Source organism: Corapipo altera, unplaced genomic scaffold, assembly GCF_003945725.1.
Source record: "Corapipo altera isolate COAL_440 unplaced genomic scaffold, ASM394572v1 23, whole genome shotgun sequence".
Lineage (NCBI taxonomy): Eukaryota > Metazoa > Chordata > Aves > Passeriformes > Pipridae > Corapipo > Corapipo altera.
In genome coordinates this window covers 19,885,292-19,902,699 of record NW_020884878.1, presented here as the reverse complement: position 1 = coordinate 19,902,699, position 17,408 = coordinate 19,885,292, and the positions used below count along the sequence as shown (strand labels likewise).

The window sequence follows — 17,408 nt, the reverse complement described above, 5'->3', positions numbered from 1 at the left end:
TCTCCAGTATAGTAATTAACATCTCTTGTGTTATAATGAGATTGTTTACCCCATGCTCATAAATAATATATGGCTATTGACGATGTGTAGTATCACTTTATAATTATACAAAGGACTCACAGAATATGTGTCCTAGACTAGTCTCCTATAGCATCATTTTTTTCTTTTCCAAAGATTATAGATACATGCTGAAGAAAAACTTGTTCTGTGCCCTAGTTAGCTGACCAAGTAAGTCTTTCTTAAGTTATTTTAGTTAGCATATTGACCTCTACGTGTTCAAGAGCTGTGGTCTTGTTACTGATCACTCTAAAAGGAATAATGGCACGGGGGGGTGAGGGCTGCTGTTGAGGCATCCTGTTCTCATTCTGTCTCTCTTATCCTTCCTGTTAATCAGAGATTTTAACATACCAGTTGTTCACCACATTTTAGTAATGCTGGTTATATAAAATTTATTCCCATCAATGAATTTCCTCTTGCGGCTTACCCAGATTCCTAGGATCAATACATAAGCAACTGAAGAGATTCTTTTCATTATATTCTTTACCGCATTGGTTCAGCTTGCTTGTTAGGTGCTGAATTTCAGCATGTACCTCATTTGCCTTCCAAATAATCTCCCCTTGTGTTGCTGATTTAATATCCTGGCTGCTCCAGCTAGTTTCCAACTGAGAAGATTAGCCTCCTACTTGTGTGGTGTAGGCTGTCCTGTTCATACAGTCCCTTCTTTCACTGATGTGCTGTTTCACAGATTGAAATCAGCCTGTTTTTTCAGTCACAGATGACAGGCAGAAAATGCTGGAAATAAACTTTCTCACTTGTGATAACTGTGGATAGCCACTAATATTTTAATTTTCCTCTTAATTGTTTTCAGTGTGGTTGAAGCCTTGGGTAATTTCATCTAAGGTCTGCTGTGAAGGCATTATATAGCATTTATATTCTGTCTCCCATTGACTCCAGTTGCAGCTCTGAGTGCAGGGTGCTTTGGCAGATTAGACACAAGGGATTTATCTTGCGCAGTCAGAAAATGGGTAACATACTATCAATCCCTCTGAAAACTTTCAGTTAATTCATGCTGAGTGCTGTGGCCAAAGGACAGATACATTCCATGACAGCTGAGCAGCATTCAGCTACATTAAATATGAAGCATATTTGCTGTCTTACTGCAGTCCCATTCCAATGGCTGCAACAAAAAAAAACCAGGAATAGACAGCCAACAACTCTTTCACTGGGCAGGGATGATTCATGGCCAGGTATAGGTCCACTCCTATACTCCTATATTTTCCAGGTATCTGGAAAAACATGATAATCCAGTTAAAAGTAGCATCATAATGTGTATGCTCTGGTAACCTTACATCTGGCATTTCTTAATATTTCTGTACTTGTCTTCGTGACCTTATTAATGTCCTGCCAAGGAAGGGGTTCACTTACCCAGATTTAGCTGCCACTTGTCAGGGCTCCACTTGTAGTCAATACAAAGAGAAGGATGTGTCACCAAAAGGTAGTTTATCTTCTCTGAAGATAAATGCAGAAGATAGGTGAAATGTTCTTTGGAAGTTCCTGATTCACTTAAACTTGAGGTGGCTGAAGGTAGGGGAGATAAATGGTGTGATTTCACTGTGTGTGGTATTTGTGTGTATAATTATATACATAGGTCTGTGTTGAAAGGTGCACTTACGGATGTGTCTAGGTGTGTGTGACCTTATACATCCGTATATATACAGTATTAAGATCTAGCTGTACATAATACTGTGTGTCTCCTCTACTTACAATACTTGAAAATAAATCCTAAATCAAGCCTCAGATGTGTTAACACTGCATTTGAACTGAGCTACTGAATTTGGATCAGGGTCCCAGATCATCTCTGTAAAAGTATGTTCTACGTATGGCAGTGATAAGGAGTTGACTTGATTTGGTGTAGAACGGTTCCTTCCACTTCAAACGAGCCAAGAACTGCTCAAGCTGTGGGTATGGAATGGGCTTGTGTTAGAAGCTTGGTAAGGCATTGAGAGTGAGAGGTTATATGACTTCTGTTCTATATTCTTTATAATGAAAGAAGGTGAAGATGTGTTCCCTGGAAATCAAGGGATATGTTCCTTTTTTTCCTCAATCAGTTGCTAATGTTATCTACTTTTTTAGATACATGTTTAGGAGATTAGGCTAACTTGAGACAGATTCCCTGGCATTGTCTTTCCATTTCTAGTCAGTAAAAGTATTAAACCATTACTTACCTCCTTAACAAAATGTTCTTCATAAAATTAAATTCCTAAAATGCATGTCAGCATAGATTTTTCTAATCAATATTCTTGATTTAAGCTTTGTTCCTTTGAAGTGTCACTTACTTTCTTCCTGTGGCATAATAACTGTGAAATTATACTGAAGGAAAGATTATGAATGGCTAGTGTAAATTATTGTATTTTTTACAAACTTTTGGAAAGTTACTGTAATAATTTTGTTACTGTAATAATTTGGTTCAGTGGAATAATAATGAAATAGCAAGATACTTTTGTTATCAAATATACTTTGAATTTGTCAATCAGTATTTACTTACTGTGGGCTCTTTACTGTGGAGTTTATTGTAGATACCAGCAGTTAGCTTCAGTGTTTGTAGCAACAAGTATTTCAACCTAAATGCTCTAATTACGAAAATGGTGATGATATTTATAGCTTCTAGAAAGCAAACATAGTTCCTTACCATAGTTCTCCAAAGTATAATATAAGGAGGGTTACAAAAAATCCTTTAAAATAATATATCTATAAAATAAAGATTTTTGAAGACAGTAGGACAAGCAAAGAGGTTAGCTAGTAACTCTGTCATAGGAGTAGTTACCTAGAGTTGGAAAACCATTGTTGATTACAGACTCTGACCTAGCAGTTTATCTAAGAGTGAGATGAATTTTGTTTTGTATAAAAGGAAACTGGCATTCCATCTGCAGTCTAGTTGATGTTAAAAATGAGACATTTTGTGGAAGGCTATGTACCACCTAGATGCTGGATAAAGTTCTCAGAATTTTTCAGAATACCACAGTGCAGTAAAATAAAAAGGAATCTAAGTTTTATAATACATTGTATTTTAAATTTGTGTCACACTGTGAGGCCTCAGCAGACAGTCTGAGTATTAAATAATGCTTCTTTGACTGTAGAAGTATCATTTTCTTGAAGCCTGAAAAATTAATTAATCTTTGTAGGAAATAATAAGTTTATTAATTCTTGCCAGCAGTAACAACTTATTAGTGACTAGACCAGAAAGAAACCTCTTGCCCCTTCTGACCTTACTGTGACAACTTATGTTGACATCGGTGGAAACAGCTTTGAATTCTGAGTATTTAAGTCCAGTGAATTGCAAATATTCCTGTGACATAATTTTGACGGTCACAGCTCATTGTTAGTTGTTTACATTTTATAAATTATCACTAACTCTTTTCTAGAGATTTTATTTGATATTTTAAAAAAACCAAACATGTCCTGTTGATGGCATCTTCATTCAGCAACTGCTATGTCCTTAAGAGCTGGTATGAATTAGCACTTTCTTTTCCCTCAAGAGGTGCAGCACAACTGGATTTCTATCTTTGAGAAATGGTGGGACTTCAGTGTATCTTCACAGATCACGAACTGAGACTGTCCACCAGCTTCACTGAAAAACAGTATCTTTTGGGTCTGAACTTGAAAATTCCTTAATTTTGTGAGTCCACTCTTTTGAACTATATGATTTTAGTAATGAGTTATTTATTTTGTTAGCTCTGATACTTCAGTTAAACTTAGGGTATATCTTATGTAGAAAACAAATTTTACCAGCTGCAGGATTCTGGGCCAAAGAGCAAAGCAATATTGGTATAAATGAAACAGTGATAGTTTGTAGGCTTCAATATAAAAATCCAGATTTGGTCACTATGGACTTCATTGTGGAATACAGAAAAAATTGGGATTTGAGGGAAAAAGCCTTGATTTCTTAATATTTAGCTTGTAGTCTCAACACTTTTTCCTGCTGCTTTGACCTCTAGCAGTAGTAGTGGTGGATATTAAGATAGCAGTCCATTTTCACTCAAGGCTGTTGATAATTTAGTCATCTGAAACAGTTTATTCTAAACAGTGTCTCAAGGATGCAGTTCCTCCCTCTGAGGGGAGTGGTCTTTTGTTAGATTATGTAAATCAGGAAACTCATTCATTACCACTGCGTTTCTAATTCGTGCCTTAACCTGCAGAACCAGGAATTGCATGACTCTTTTCCTGCATACAGCAAACATGAGAAGCCACTGTTCCTGCGTTTGCTTTAGTTTCTGGGGGGAATTGAATGAAAGTAGATTCAAATCAGCAGGGGATTTGTTTGTCAAATTTTGCAAATCAGGCTGCAGAAAATGGAGTTTTACAAGCCCCATTCAGCAGTTCAAGATATCAGACTCGCTTCAGTTTTCAATATAACATTCATACCAACTCTTTCAATCTTAATTTTGATTGATTACTTACCAGCAGAAGTTTATACTGAAATCTTTCCTTTGTCCTCTTTATCCCTTGCTCACCTTTTCATTCTTTCCGTGTCAATTATTAACACTGTGACGTTACTTGTTACTGCAGTAACTTTGTTTCAATGCAGCTGTTGCCAGGTGAATTTTCTCGAGGGCTTGATTGTCACATCTACAAAGATTTTATGAGATAATAGAAAAGTTTTGTTTTGGACAGCAGTCTTCAACTTTACATTCTTAGGCAACTGGCCTGTGCTGTCCCTAAATGTTTTATTTGAAAAAAATTACAAAGGGAAATGCATTGTGCTTTGGCTCCAGTTTATGTATGGTAGGTTTTGTCAGCAAGGTAGGTACCAAGACATTGGTATATATTGGATTAAGTTCACTGGGACAGATTTGCTGTGGCCCTGGTGCAGAGGAGGTTCACAAGGAGCTCAACTGACAGAATGTGTTTGATTCATTTGTTAGTTCAGATCTTCTTAGGTCTGTTTTTCAGCTTGGAGGTGTTACTCCATTTAAGTGGTGAGTCTGTCAAAGCTATGTGTTACCAGTCTGTGACTGTTGCAAGACATGGGACCAAAGTCCAGGTGCTTTCAGCTGCCTGTCAGCATGCCAGTGGCCACGCAGTACACGCCCTCGCATGCTTTTCTGCTCTTAGAGGCTGGTGGTTAATGCTGCAGAGATACTCTTCCAGTTGTGACCATTTCACAGGCCTGAACTGACCATGCCAACTGCAGGATTTGGGCAGCACAGGCTCTTGCTGCATACATGCAGTTTGAAATTTTCCTACGGTATGTCTTGGCCAAGGTGAAACAACATTTACCATTGTTTTCTTCTTCAAGACTTCAAGTTCCTGCTTGCTTTGGGATAGTTTCTGCTATGGAAATCCATGCAGAACACCAGCTCTGAAAATTTCCCAATTCTATCCTAGATTTAGTTAGTATCTGTCTATGTTGGATAGAAACCTTTCTTCAGATCTCTCCCTAAGACAGAATAGCCCTGTACTGTCCATTGCTCCTCACTGGCACAGTCTAAATGTTAACTTTGCATTGGTAGGCTAAAGCAGAGTGAGACCAAAACTAAACCACTTTCCCCCTGTCCCCAATCCCCCCCCACCCCCTGCTGACTCATTCATGGATGACAAACAAAAGGCAAAGAGCCAAGTTTTGCCTTCTGGGGATAAACCCACTGTAATGGCCTGAAAGCACGGCAAGGGTAGAGAGAAGCAGCTGGAAAAATAAGGAGAGAATGAAAAGCAAATGAAAAGCCATTGCTTAAAGCCATTCCTTCTCTTTTCGTTTTCTCATCGTTTCTAGCGTTCTTCCAAAAGTAGAAAACTGCGAAGTAGGCTCAAGTACTCTGTTTCTTTCATAGTGTGTAGTGGATTCCTGTTAATAGATAGAATGATGTGTGTACAAGGATCCATGTCAATATTCTTTCTATAATGACATGTTTTTTTTCTTTCGAGTCTTAAGTGGAAACAGAGAAGTACATTGTTTTGCTTTATTTCAAAACAAAAAATAATGCATCCTGCAGTATATCTTTCTTAAAACATAGCTACCATGTATATTTTTACCCAGCCCTGTTATTGAAACTTTTTGGCCAGTTGATTTCTTCACATGTCCCTCAGAATGTTGGTAGCTCCTGTTAATTGCCCCAGTGCCTACTGATGAGCCCAGAACTGATTGTCAAGCTTCCTTACTTAAAGCTCAGAGAACAAGCTGCTTATGATGACCCAACAGAGACATAAGGGAGGTCTATGAAAGGGAAAGTATTCAACCAGCCTTAATCCTTGCTTTCAGTAAGGCAGTGTCTTTAAGTGCAGACTAATTAGTGAATAGACATGATTGTATATTCTTGTAGACATGTCTTTTGTTGGCTTGAGATGAACTGAGCAGCTAATAGAAATGGTTTAAAATCTCTGCTTTGCTTTTTTTTAATGCATTTAGTAGGGTATGGAGATGAGAAAGTATAAATCAAAGCAGGAGAAAAAGTAAGTACAAACTGTCTTACTTGGTATATTCCATTTAGATATTGTATCCATTTAGATACTAGGACTTACGCTTGTGAATCCCATGCCTGTGCTTCTTAAAGAACTATTCATTTTATAACCTTTGACGTATATCAATACTAGAAAAGTGTGTGGGGTTTTTTTACTGTTACAGTAATGTATTATGCAAGCATTACTTTGCATTTAAGTAGTATGTTAAAGTCATCAATCATAAAGTGATTGATCAAGATAAACATAGTTCCCCCATTTTAGCAGTAGAGAAACTTAATTCCAAGTAGTAAAGTGAATTTCCTTAAGAATTCATTATGCACCTGAGACTAGTATCTAACTCTCTAGAGGGATGGTCCCCCTCTTTAGTAATTTCTTTATTATATATTGTATAATAAAATTTCCCAACAGGTAGGAATAGCCATCTGCACATTCCAAAATATTTATGGTAAAATTGAATATAAGGAGAAGCATATTGGAAACCGAGTGAATGATGAATGACAACTAATCATAGTCACCTGAAAGAGAAAACATTTCTTAAAGATCAGCAAGACATAAAAAATAAAGAGGATTAAAAAAAATTATAAAAGTTGTGAGGTGTTTTTTTCTGGTTGTGTTTCCCCTATTATTTGCATATTGCATGACCTTGACACAATGCAGATAGGAAGGAGACGTAGCAACTTACTGTTCTACTCATTTTCTAAAATCAACCATAAATTCCAGTGATATTCAATAACAGTACCTTGGTTATTGAAACTCATAACTGCTGCCTTTATCACCTGTATTATCCATAGGAGATAATTACCGCAAAGCAGCTGGCTGTTGATTTTAGAGAGCATCAATTGTTCTCCTGTCCCAGCTGTTGGCTAATAAGGATAGTCAACACATCTGTTTCAGCAGCTGGTAATTAACAAAAGCCTAATTGCTGCAACTCTTTTAACAACAAATCTATGAAAGAGTAGGGATGTGGAGGAATATTATTTACTCTGTTCTCTGCACTTTCTGTGACCAGTTTCTTTTTTCTTTTTCTACTTTGAACACCACTGCCTTTGTCTGACACATTGAATGGCAGGACAACACAATATGGTAATCCAGAGCTTAAGTTTTTCAGATCTTTGTTGGTGTTTCTTATTGCAACATTTCTTGCTAAGTTGCAAGATAAAATGGATCAAAAGCATTTTGTGGAGTTTCATACAACAGCTACAATCCACAGCAGTATGCTTACGCAATAGGGCTGCCAATCCAGCAGCCTTCGAAAGAAAGGGGTGGGTTTCCCTGTTTGTGTATGAGTTTAATAGCCCTGCACCCCTTCCCCAAAAAAGTGTCATTATTCTAAAACTGGTGGTTATTTAAAGAATTTTCTTAATATTCTTCAGATGCTTTGCAAAATTTGTTGCACAGACATTTTTTTTCCTTCCCTCCAATGAAACCCCCGTATGTTGATCAATTTAAAAGTAAATGCCCTGCACAAATATCTCACCATTTTATCATTACAGAATTGGAGAGGGTTCTGCACAATGCTTGTCTAAATATCTACATTTATAGTATCAGTCAACAAACACAAATTCAAAGACGTTTCTCTTAGACTTATCCTTGGGTATAGCACACATATAATTGGAATACTCGTCACTAAATAGGGGGAATGCATGTATACAAATACAGGGAAATGTTAATCCCATTGAAGTCAACAGTGAACTTCTGTTGGCTTCAATGGATCAGGATTTTCCCTGCAAAACCAAATTTTCTTAAAAGCTGGAGACAAATTTGGCATTCATTGTGTTACCCATGAAAAGAAAGTATTCAAGCATTAATGGAACTGTTGGCTGAAGTATTGTGCAAGTCAGGCATGTATTACAGACTGTGTGAATGAATGAGTCAATAAAAATTTCTAAGAAATAGCATTTAAAGTGGTATTTTGAAGTGATAAACTGATGATGAAAATTGTGATTCTTTGCTAAAAGTTGGTCAAGATCACTTAATTGAACTTGTCTTACTAACATTTCAGTTGGCAAATATTTCTGTACACTGAGTTCTTAATTATCTACTGGGTATGTTGAAAAGTGTAAGAAATTCCGTCCAAGTGCTTGCCATTGACAGAATACAGATTGCATAATTAAAATATCCTGACAAGACAAGTTTAGTTCAACAGGTGTTCAAATGGAGAAATGTGTAATAGGTGCAGTGAAAAAAGTAGAAGATATGCTTTGAACAAATAATAACAAAAGCACTGGCTAAAATTCTAACTGTAAGACAGGGACATAGAGAAGTGTTTGCTGTCTGGGTTTATCAGGAAGATTTTTCATACACAACAATCTTTGTTGATCAAGATGATTTCTTTTGTCTTGCACAGGTAAGAAGAAAGAAATACACCTTTTGTATTAGATTACACTGTGGAAAATTGCTGGAGCATTTGATAGTTGACAAAAATGTTTATCTTTTCGTTGGATTATGTTATTTCATTTCACTAGTTATGATTTTTAAGAAAAGGACCATGGGTAACATATCACTGTTCTCATTCACTTCCCCTCCTCTTGAGACTACAACAATTATCAGATATGAAGGAATTAGCTTTTTTTCCCAGTTGAAATGGAGTTGAGTCTGAGTGAGTTGCAACAGAAATTTAGGCAAATAAGCACCAAAACATAGGTAGGAACTGGAAAGAATGCTTTTGCCCAGTGCAAGGTTCTAGTAGAATCAAATTGAACAATATGTGCAGCAGAGGGTAATATGATTACCTCATAAAAAAATTTAGTAAATAGATTTTTAGCAGAAAGGACCAGAAACTTCAGTATCAGAACATAGCTTTGATTTCTGAGTGAAGGCAACTCACCTATATCAACAGATCTCATCCAACAGTATAGCATCCGTAATAATCCATGGATGCATCCATCCCCTACTGATTCGATAGAAAGGTACCTTCTATCAGACAAATGGTTCCTATAAAGACTTAAATGTATGTTCTCATGAACGTCTGTATTTGCTTTTCTTACTTTAATTTTAAATCCTTACTCTGAGTTCTACTTGGGTGGAAAACATTGCAGTAAGACTGTGGAGAAAGAAGATACAGGGAGTTGTTCTGTTCAAATTCAGCTATTCAAACTCACTATGAATGAGCCGTTTTACACATCTAGCATTGCAAAATTGAGATTAAAACTGTTTTAAACTATCTGCTCAGGATTCTCACATCACAGGAGACATGATGGTGGGTTGTTCACAGTGTCTCAGAAATTCAGTCACTCCAGTTGCACAAGTGGCTCAAGGTCGTGAAACCTGCAGCCATCCTCAAGAGCAGGCATGCAGCTCCATCTTTTTCCCAAAAGTGCTAGGTACAACATTAATCCAGGTGGACAGAGAACCCAAATTGTCTTGCGACATTGTCTGATGAGAATTTCAGTTATCAAATGCGAAGTACTATCAGGCTTGCCAGATTCAAAGTTGGTGAATGTCTTGGTAGTTAGGGTCTGGACATGTCACGGTGGGGCATATAATCATGGATTCTTTTTTATTCCTAATTTTCCTGATAACATTTATTCAATAGTTGTTTTTTCTTTTCTTAAATGTACCAATCACTTTTGAACTTGGCACTTTGGTTCTGTGTTTCTTTGTGTACAAAAATATCACATATGTACGTATATCTGCTAGTAATCTATCTTCCATAAAGTGAAGACCACAAGGTGAAGTAATAAATAGTACCTCTCAATCTCTTCCATGCCTTTCCTTCCAAATCCTGGAAAAGTAATGATCTGAAGCAGTCCTACTGAAATAATTGGGCCAGTTAATTTTTATAATCTTCTACAGACTCATGGCTTTTCTGAAAGATTTTTAGTTTAATTGTGATATTAGGATTAGACACTGCTGCCTTCTGCAGTAGTACTGTCTGTCAAGAGGTAGCAGTCATTCTGTCTCTTTTCGTGAAAGGTTATAATTTGGAGAGTATTATCACTTAGCATCTGTTTTAAGCCTTGAAGCGTGAATTGTTAAATCCTTTTTTCCTCAAGTTACTGTCTTGAATGCTTTTTTTTGCCCCTTTTATGAAGCATGAATGAATTCAATGTCCATATTTTCTAATGGAAAGAGCCTTTGAAATATTGCAGTGTCTCAATTGGACTGTTTCAGTTGGACTGGTGTCATGCTGAAATCAGGGGTGATAAGGGCAACCAAGTCCAAACAGCAATGAAAGGGCATCTTCAATGGCTGGTCAAAGCCAAGGACTTTACTATAAGGAGGAGTCTGCAGTAGAGGTTGAGTGATGAAGAAAAGTTAGAAAGATTTACCTGAGGAAGAATTACTGCTGCATCCTTGGAATGGAGCTCTGGATGACACCTGTTGAACAGTTAAGAGTGCCCTGACCAGCCTACTGGAAGTGATAGAAGGTCAGATTTATCAATCTCGATCAATTTTATTAAGCCTTTACTAGTTGACAAGACCAGTTACCTGTACCTACATTAATAAGTAAAATAGGTTCAGGGTATAGGTTGCACATCTATGCTTTTTTTTTAGGAAGCTTCCTGGCATGGTTTTAACCCAGTCTCCCAAACAGCGCTTTTGAATGATACTGTGCACTAGGGCCTATTCCCCTTTGATAGTCTGGTGTTAGCAGCCCTTCCTTTTAGGGTTGAATGGAAGAGAACTTTTGACTTTTCTTTGACACAAGGCAGATCATGCCAGTAGATCTCAAAGTCAGAGCATGGTTTCTGGTCAGTTCGTTTTAGCAATAGAGAGGTGGGTGCTGTGGTCAGTTTGGGATCTGTTAGTGGACCCTCAAAATTGTGCCAAACAAAGAGCCCTGAGAGCACACACAGTATCTGGCACAGATAAAACATGTCTGGCTGTAACACGAACTTTCTTCTGTTCTTCTGCCAGTTCAGTTCCGGCCCGAACTGGATAGGACACTTTTGGGACTAAGGGGAATGTTGTTTTTATTGAATAGGGTCTTTGTTACCACAGAGCTTCTGAGACAACATTACAACACTACCTTTTGGATCCTGTGCTGATGATTTGCTGTTTGTGACAGATACTGACTTGAAATCATAAGTGGCCAAAGTAATTTTTGTGGACAATGGGTTTATCGTGGGTGCTGACATTTGAAGCTTTCCCGGAGTAACCTGCCAGTAGGACTCAGATACCACCTGGAAGCTTCTTCAGCTCACTCAAGCCTACACAGTTGTTTCCTTCTTGATTTCCCTTAAGAAGATTGCCAGTAAATTTTCTTGTATAGTGCAATCATTTTCATGGTGTGAAGCAAGTCAGGTCACTCAGAGTTGAGGGAAACATACCTGTTATTAAAGTAAATCAGAGACTTTTTTTATCATTTGTTTTAAGCTTATATTTGATAACCTGATACACCTTAGAAGGGCTATATCTGTTTTCTAGTTCAGTTACCTATGCAGCTATGAAGGGGGACATGGTTACAGTGTGCCCAAAACAATGTGCTTTATTTTCTGTTCAAATAAGACAAGTTTCTCTGTACTGCTGATGTTTTTCCATTATTTATTTGAAATTGCATTTTATCAACTGATTTTTAGATCAGAAACAAAGTGTCACCAAGGCCAAACCTGAATTACAGAAAATGAAAAAATTTTCCTTTCCCATAAGTCCACAGCTGTAAACAATCTTTAATCTGAGAAGTAAAGAAATGAACTTACGTGTGTTATTTTCATATAGATTGTAAAGGCATGGCTACTATGCAAAAATAACTGTTGTGAATGGCTTTTTGTTTCTCTGTTAAAACAAAGTCTTCTTGATTGTTTTCTTTTGATTTTCTTTTCATAGAATGTATCATGACTTAGTGGTAAGACAAGTATACAGATATACCTATTTGTATATGGAAACCTAACTACTTGCTCTTTTAAAGCACCCCGGCTTGTGTTCTTAATAGAATCCCTCCTACTAAAAGGTCAGCATCTCTGCACATGGCATTATTTATGTGCAAAGCCCAATCCAGCTATGAGTGTGTATTTTGGAGCTGTCATCCTTGAAAGTTTTCAGGGGTCTTTTGTTGTCACTAAGGTTATACCTTACCTGAAATAAGATTTGCAGTATCATTAGGTAGTTATCCGTATGCACATATGTATGATGGCATCCGTATGCCATGTATGATGGCATCTCTGGGGTTTTTAGCTATGTATGCAAACAAATGGAAACCATAAATGGAATCTTGACCCTAGGAAGTCAATTTCAGTTTTGCATCAACAGGGGCAGAATTCCAAGTTAATTATCCTCTAAATCATTCTGTACAATAAAATGGTTCCATGTATGAGTCTCGCACTCTCATCACATGCCTTGGATTGTTCTTTGAATAGCTAATCTTTCCTGCAATTTCAGTATACCATATACTACTTGGAAGTATAAGATATTACAGAATAATACTGCAGATGATGAAGAAACTTGGTCTCAACATCATATCTAAGATTAGATGAGCAAATTCTTAATTCTCACTTTAAAGTATCATGAGCATTTCATACAGACACTTTCTTGCATAATGTGAGAATGGAATGAATCACAGGTTGGAAGGGACCTTAAAGATCATCGAGTTCCAACCCCCCTGCCACTAGACCAGGTTACTCAGAGCTTCATCCAGCCTGACCTTGAACACCTCCAGGGATGGGGCATCCACAACTTCTCTGCGCTAATCTGCCTGCAATATGTGCTCATTTGGGCACATCATTAGATGTGCCCAAAAAAGAGTGAACTGCTTGTTAAATACAGGTGGTACAGTGAGCTTCCCAATATGATGTGACCATGTACTACAAGAATGAGGTATTCACATATCAGGCATAATGGTTCAATTATTAATTGTTATTGTTTGCTCTTATAGTAATAAAATTAACCAGATATGTACCTAGTCTGGGCAAAAATGCTATTGTATCCTTTCATTTTCTTTGTCAGAGCATCAAAAAGCTATTTGGTGATTTTTTTTTTTTCTGATTGCACAATCTGTGTAATATTTGTTGTGGCCTGTTACTGTCATGTCAGTCACACCAGGACCTATTAGAAATGAACAACCATGCAAGCAGTGTTCATATAGTATGACAATGTATTCTCACTGGAGAGTTTGTTGTGATGAAGATAAGGGACTGGATGTCAGATCATGGTATCTTTTACAAGTCTTCTGAAAAACTCCTTAATATATGAAATTGGGGATAGCATAAAAGCTGGGTTGGGGAAGGTGACATTAGGTAGACATGAAGCACAACACTTCATGAAAATGACAATTCTATTTTGGGATAAAAGGAAGATTACAGGGTTACAATTTTTAATACAGTAAGAGAAAACATTAAGACATTCTTTGTGAAGTAATTGAAGATTATGCACCTATACAGGTTTAAATGCCGGTGTTGATGCACTTGTATCATTTACATGAAACTCCAATTTCAGCTCCCTGATCCAAGTTTGGCGCCCTCAAACATTTTGATGACTGAAGTGCAGTTAGTCTCCTTTCCCATGATCCATCTTATATCTGGATCTGCTTTTCACATACTTAGCAATTTAATTAAAAAAAATATTTTTGCCATTTTCCATTCCACAGACAATGGAAGTCACCAGAAACAAGGTAGTTCATATGACTTTAGAGCAGGAAAGTATTCTCACTGGTGGGAGTCCGCCAGATGTGCAGAGTGACTTAATGCAAGAAGCTGGGACTCAGCATTAGGTTTCTGCATTCAGAACCTAATCACATGACTGAGGAGGAGTTCTTCTGTCAGAAATCCTGTCTGACATTCCTCAGAAATATTTCCATCTAAACCACTGTATCTTCACAATGCCTTATTGTTCCAGTGAAACAATACTTTTTATTAAAAAAAAAAAAAGGTTTCATTAACTGATATTTATTCTGACCAACAATAGTATTAGATTGTAGAGCAAAATCTTATTATGGTTAATTGTTTCATCCTGATGCAAACTCATAAAGGTCATGTTTGCTGTTGAGATCCCTTTCCTTTGTGCCCAGAGGGAATGTCAACCCGGGTGTGGTTGTGGTGGTATGTTGGGGAGGGCCGTAACTTAAAGGCTGTTAGAGTTCCCACCACTGCCACTGTTATCCTGAAATTCACACACACAAACAACTCTCAGCTGATTCTTCAGTGTATTTTTTTCTAGCTGTACTGATCCTCCACAGCAGTGCAGATCCACCAGGGATTAGTAACAGAGTTACTTGATTTACTCAAAGTTAAGGTAGATTTAGTAAAAACTATTTCCATTACAAAATTGTGTGTAGAGAAACAACTTTTCATGCATTTCTAGTAATTTCACTTAGTATTCCAAACTTTTCCAACTCCAAGTTTATGTCCCAGAAGTTTTATTTGGCGAACATTGAAACCTACATTTCAAACTTCAAAAATTCAACATTTAATTTTTACATTTTAAGTTTGGACTTATTATTCTTAATTATGTATTTCATGATGTGTCAATATTTTATAACATCTATTATAGTAAGTTCTAATTTTAACTTTTCATTTTTAAAATCGTCAAAGGACAGCTGATACTTAATTGTAAGTTGAAACATTTTGTCTTATTTTCTAGGTCAGTGTGTCCCCTGTTTGTATTGTAATGAAATGGTTTGACACGTTAGCACTGTGATTTTTTTTTTTTTAAAAAAGAGATCACTTAGTGTGTTATTAGAGTGCTAGGCATTTTCAGTCCCCTTGTCTTAGCTGAAGTCTTTTTATAGACCCTGAAAAACCTCTGATCCTCTAATTAATGAGACAAGTGCTTATATTCTTTTCTAGATGAAAGTGTCACCTGCTTCTCTTGTTGGTGGAACAGTTTGATATGTTGACACTTTGATACAGAAAATAAGATGAGCTGTTGTAATCTGCACTAAGTAGCAGCTACTAATGTAGAAATAACAGAATGGTTAGAAGTTGGATGTCATAATGTGTCACAACATGACCTACTCTATCATGCATTATGTATTTCTCTTACTGATGATGTGCAAAGTGTAAAAATATTAAAAATAGTATAGAACAAAAATATTTCTTCAGTTGTTTAAAACATTTTATCCAGATTTGGGTTTTTTTGCTTGTTTGTTCTAATTCAGGATGAAAGAAACTTTTGTTTGCCCTCTGAGTCTCCTGCTGCCCTGAGAAGACACCTGACCTCTTACTGTCCAGCTAGCCTGCTAATATCAGCAGAAACATCCTCCTGCCCCAGGAGAAATGGGGGCAATTCTCAGTTGTCTTTTTGTGGCTGGATTCCATTTCAGACTCCAGATAACATAGGACCAAAAGAGCAGAAAGACATCTTATGGCCATTTTTCCCTATTTCCCATTACAACTCTACCAAGGGTAAATGTCTGGGTCCATAAATTGTAGAAATGAACTTTGAGACTCCCCAGACTTCTCACCCAACCTTTTTCTAATCCGTGGGAATATCCTGTATTGGTAGAAAGCAAGATGGTGGTAGCAACTACTATGAGTAAAGGAAAACTTGTGCATTAACAGGTATCTCAGTCAAGCCAGGGGAAAATGTGCTGGGTGGAAAAGGATATCAGTTCTAATTGGGTCAGTTATAATCTCCATACAAATAAAATACGAATAAGTCATCCACAAGAAGGGTACTTATTAAGAAAGAAGGTTATGTCTTAGAAAACAGGGGATCTAGAGACAAATGAAAATTGCCTGAGGTTAAGCTAAATTTGCCTTTGGGAAGGAAATTAAACAATAGTGTAACGACTGAAATGAGAATGAGGAAAGAGGAAATGTGCCACTGGTCTGAGAATGACATGGAGATCAAGGATAATCCAGATTAGGTCTGTAAGTGTGTGATTTTATTTTTTTTTTTCTCAGCATTGGGCAATGATGGTGCCAACCATGAGGACAAGGGTTAAGAAAAGTGAATATATGATATGCAAATGGAGTACATTGTAGCTGTTCAACAGATTATTGTGCTCAGAATAGGATAAAGAATGGTTTCCATCCCCAGTTCTGAAAGGGCTTGTACCTGAAATTGCAGGAATTATAGTAAAGTTCTTTAACAAATCCTATGAGTCTTTGTACAGTGTCATATGACAGGAATTAGCAGAAGCAGCATCTATATTTAGAAGGGAAAAAAATGTAATTTTGACAACTGTAGGCCAATTAGCCTTTATTGTGAGGCCTTAGAGTAAATTTGGAAGGAAAATGTTTTTAAAGCATGGATCCATCAACAGTGGATTGAAGTACAGTTTTCACCCAAGTAAGATCATGCAAGAATTCTTCTCTGGTATGATAACTGGTTATTTAGACAAGAAAACTTTTTTATATAAGCTGACACATAATCTTAAATGTTTTGCCATATGGAAAATTATTAATTACAGTGGGGAATGTGTATATTGTTATTTTACAAGCAGGCACAAGCTTAATATGGGAAATGCTGCTTGCTGTTAACTGGGTTCACCTAGAGTCTCTTGTTTGGAAGGATGGGCACTTTTAGTTCATGTCTGTCTGCAAAATGTCATGTACCCATGAAGGAGATGAGGGATTAGTCCAAGGCAATAAGGAACTAGTTACAGGAAGGCAACAGCAAACAGTTTTGAAAGAAGAAGCGTTAAGGTCCAAGGATTTCACTAGTGGAATTTCTCTTCGATTTCTTACCAACTGGTACTGAACCAGTTTTATTTAATGTTGTCATTGAGAATCTTTGGTGGGAAGAGCAGCTGCCTATCAACAAAATTGCTTGATGATGCAGAGCTGGGAGATGTTACTAATAAAATGTGGAGATATTGTTAATACAGAGTAAGTTCAAATTGTCTTTGAGGAAGATTGGATTGGCCTCAAGTACTGGGCCAAAATGTCTGTTTTTCTTCCCTTCGGTTTTTGTAGCTCTTGTGGGTTTTTTTAATCCAAATCACCTGATTCTGCTGTTATTTTTACTGATGCAAACCCATTCAGATCAGTGCAGTTTTCTCTGCTGAAAAACTGACATAAATAAGAGTCTTCAGACTCTAATGCTGCTGACTTTTGTCCTGAAAGGCAAGT

At 37.0% G+C, this 17,408-nt stretch overlaps 1 protein-coding gene and 1 long non-coding RNA gene across 12 annotated transcripts in view; one reads left to right on the top strand and one right to left on the bottom strand.

Moving 5' to 3' along the window:
* MIPOL1 (mirror-image polydactyly 1) overlaps nucleotides 1-17,408 on the top strand; it is a 184,127-nt gene that overhangs the window by 112,911 nt on the left and 53,808 nt on the right. The window lies entirely within an intron of this gene.
* LOC113944519 lies at nucleotides 1,432-4,525 on the bottom strand. Its single transcript, XR_003526716.1, has 3 exons — nucleotides 4,459-4,525; nucleotides 2,546-2,628; nucleotides 1,432-1,578 (listed from the first exon to the last, which is right to left on the bottom strand). It is a non-coding gene; the product is annotated as an uncharacterized LOC113944519 (long non-coding RNA).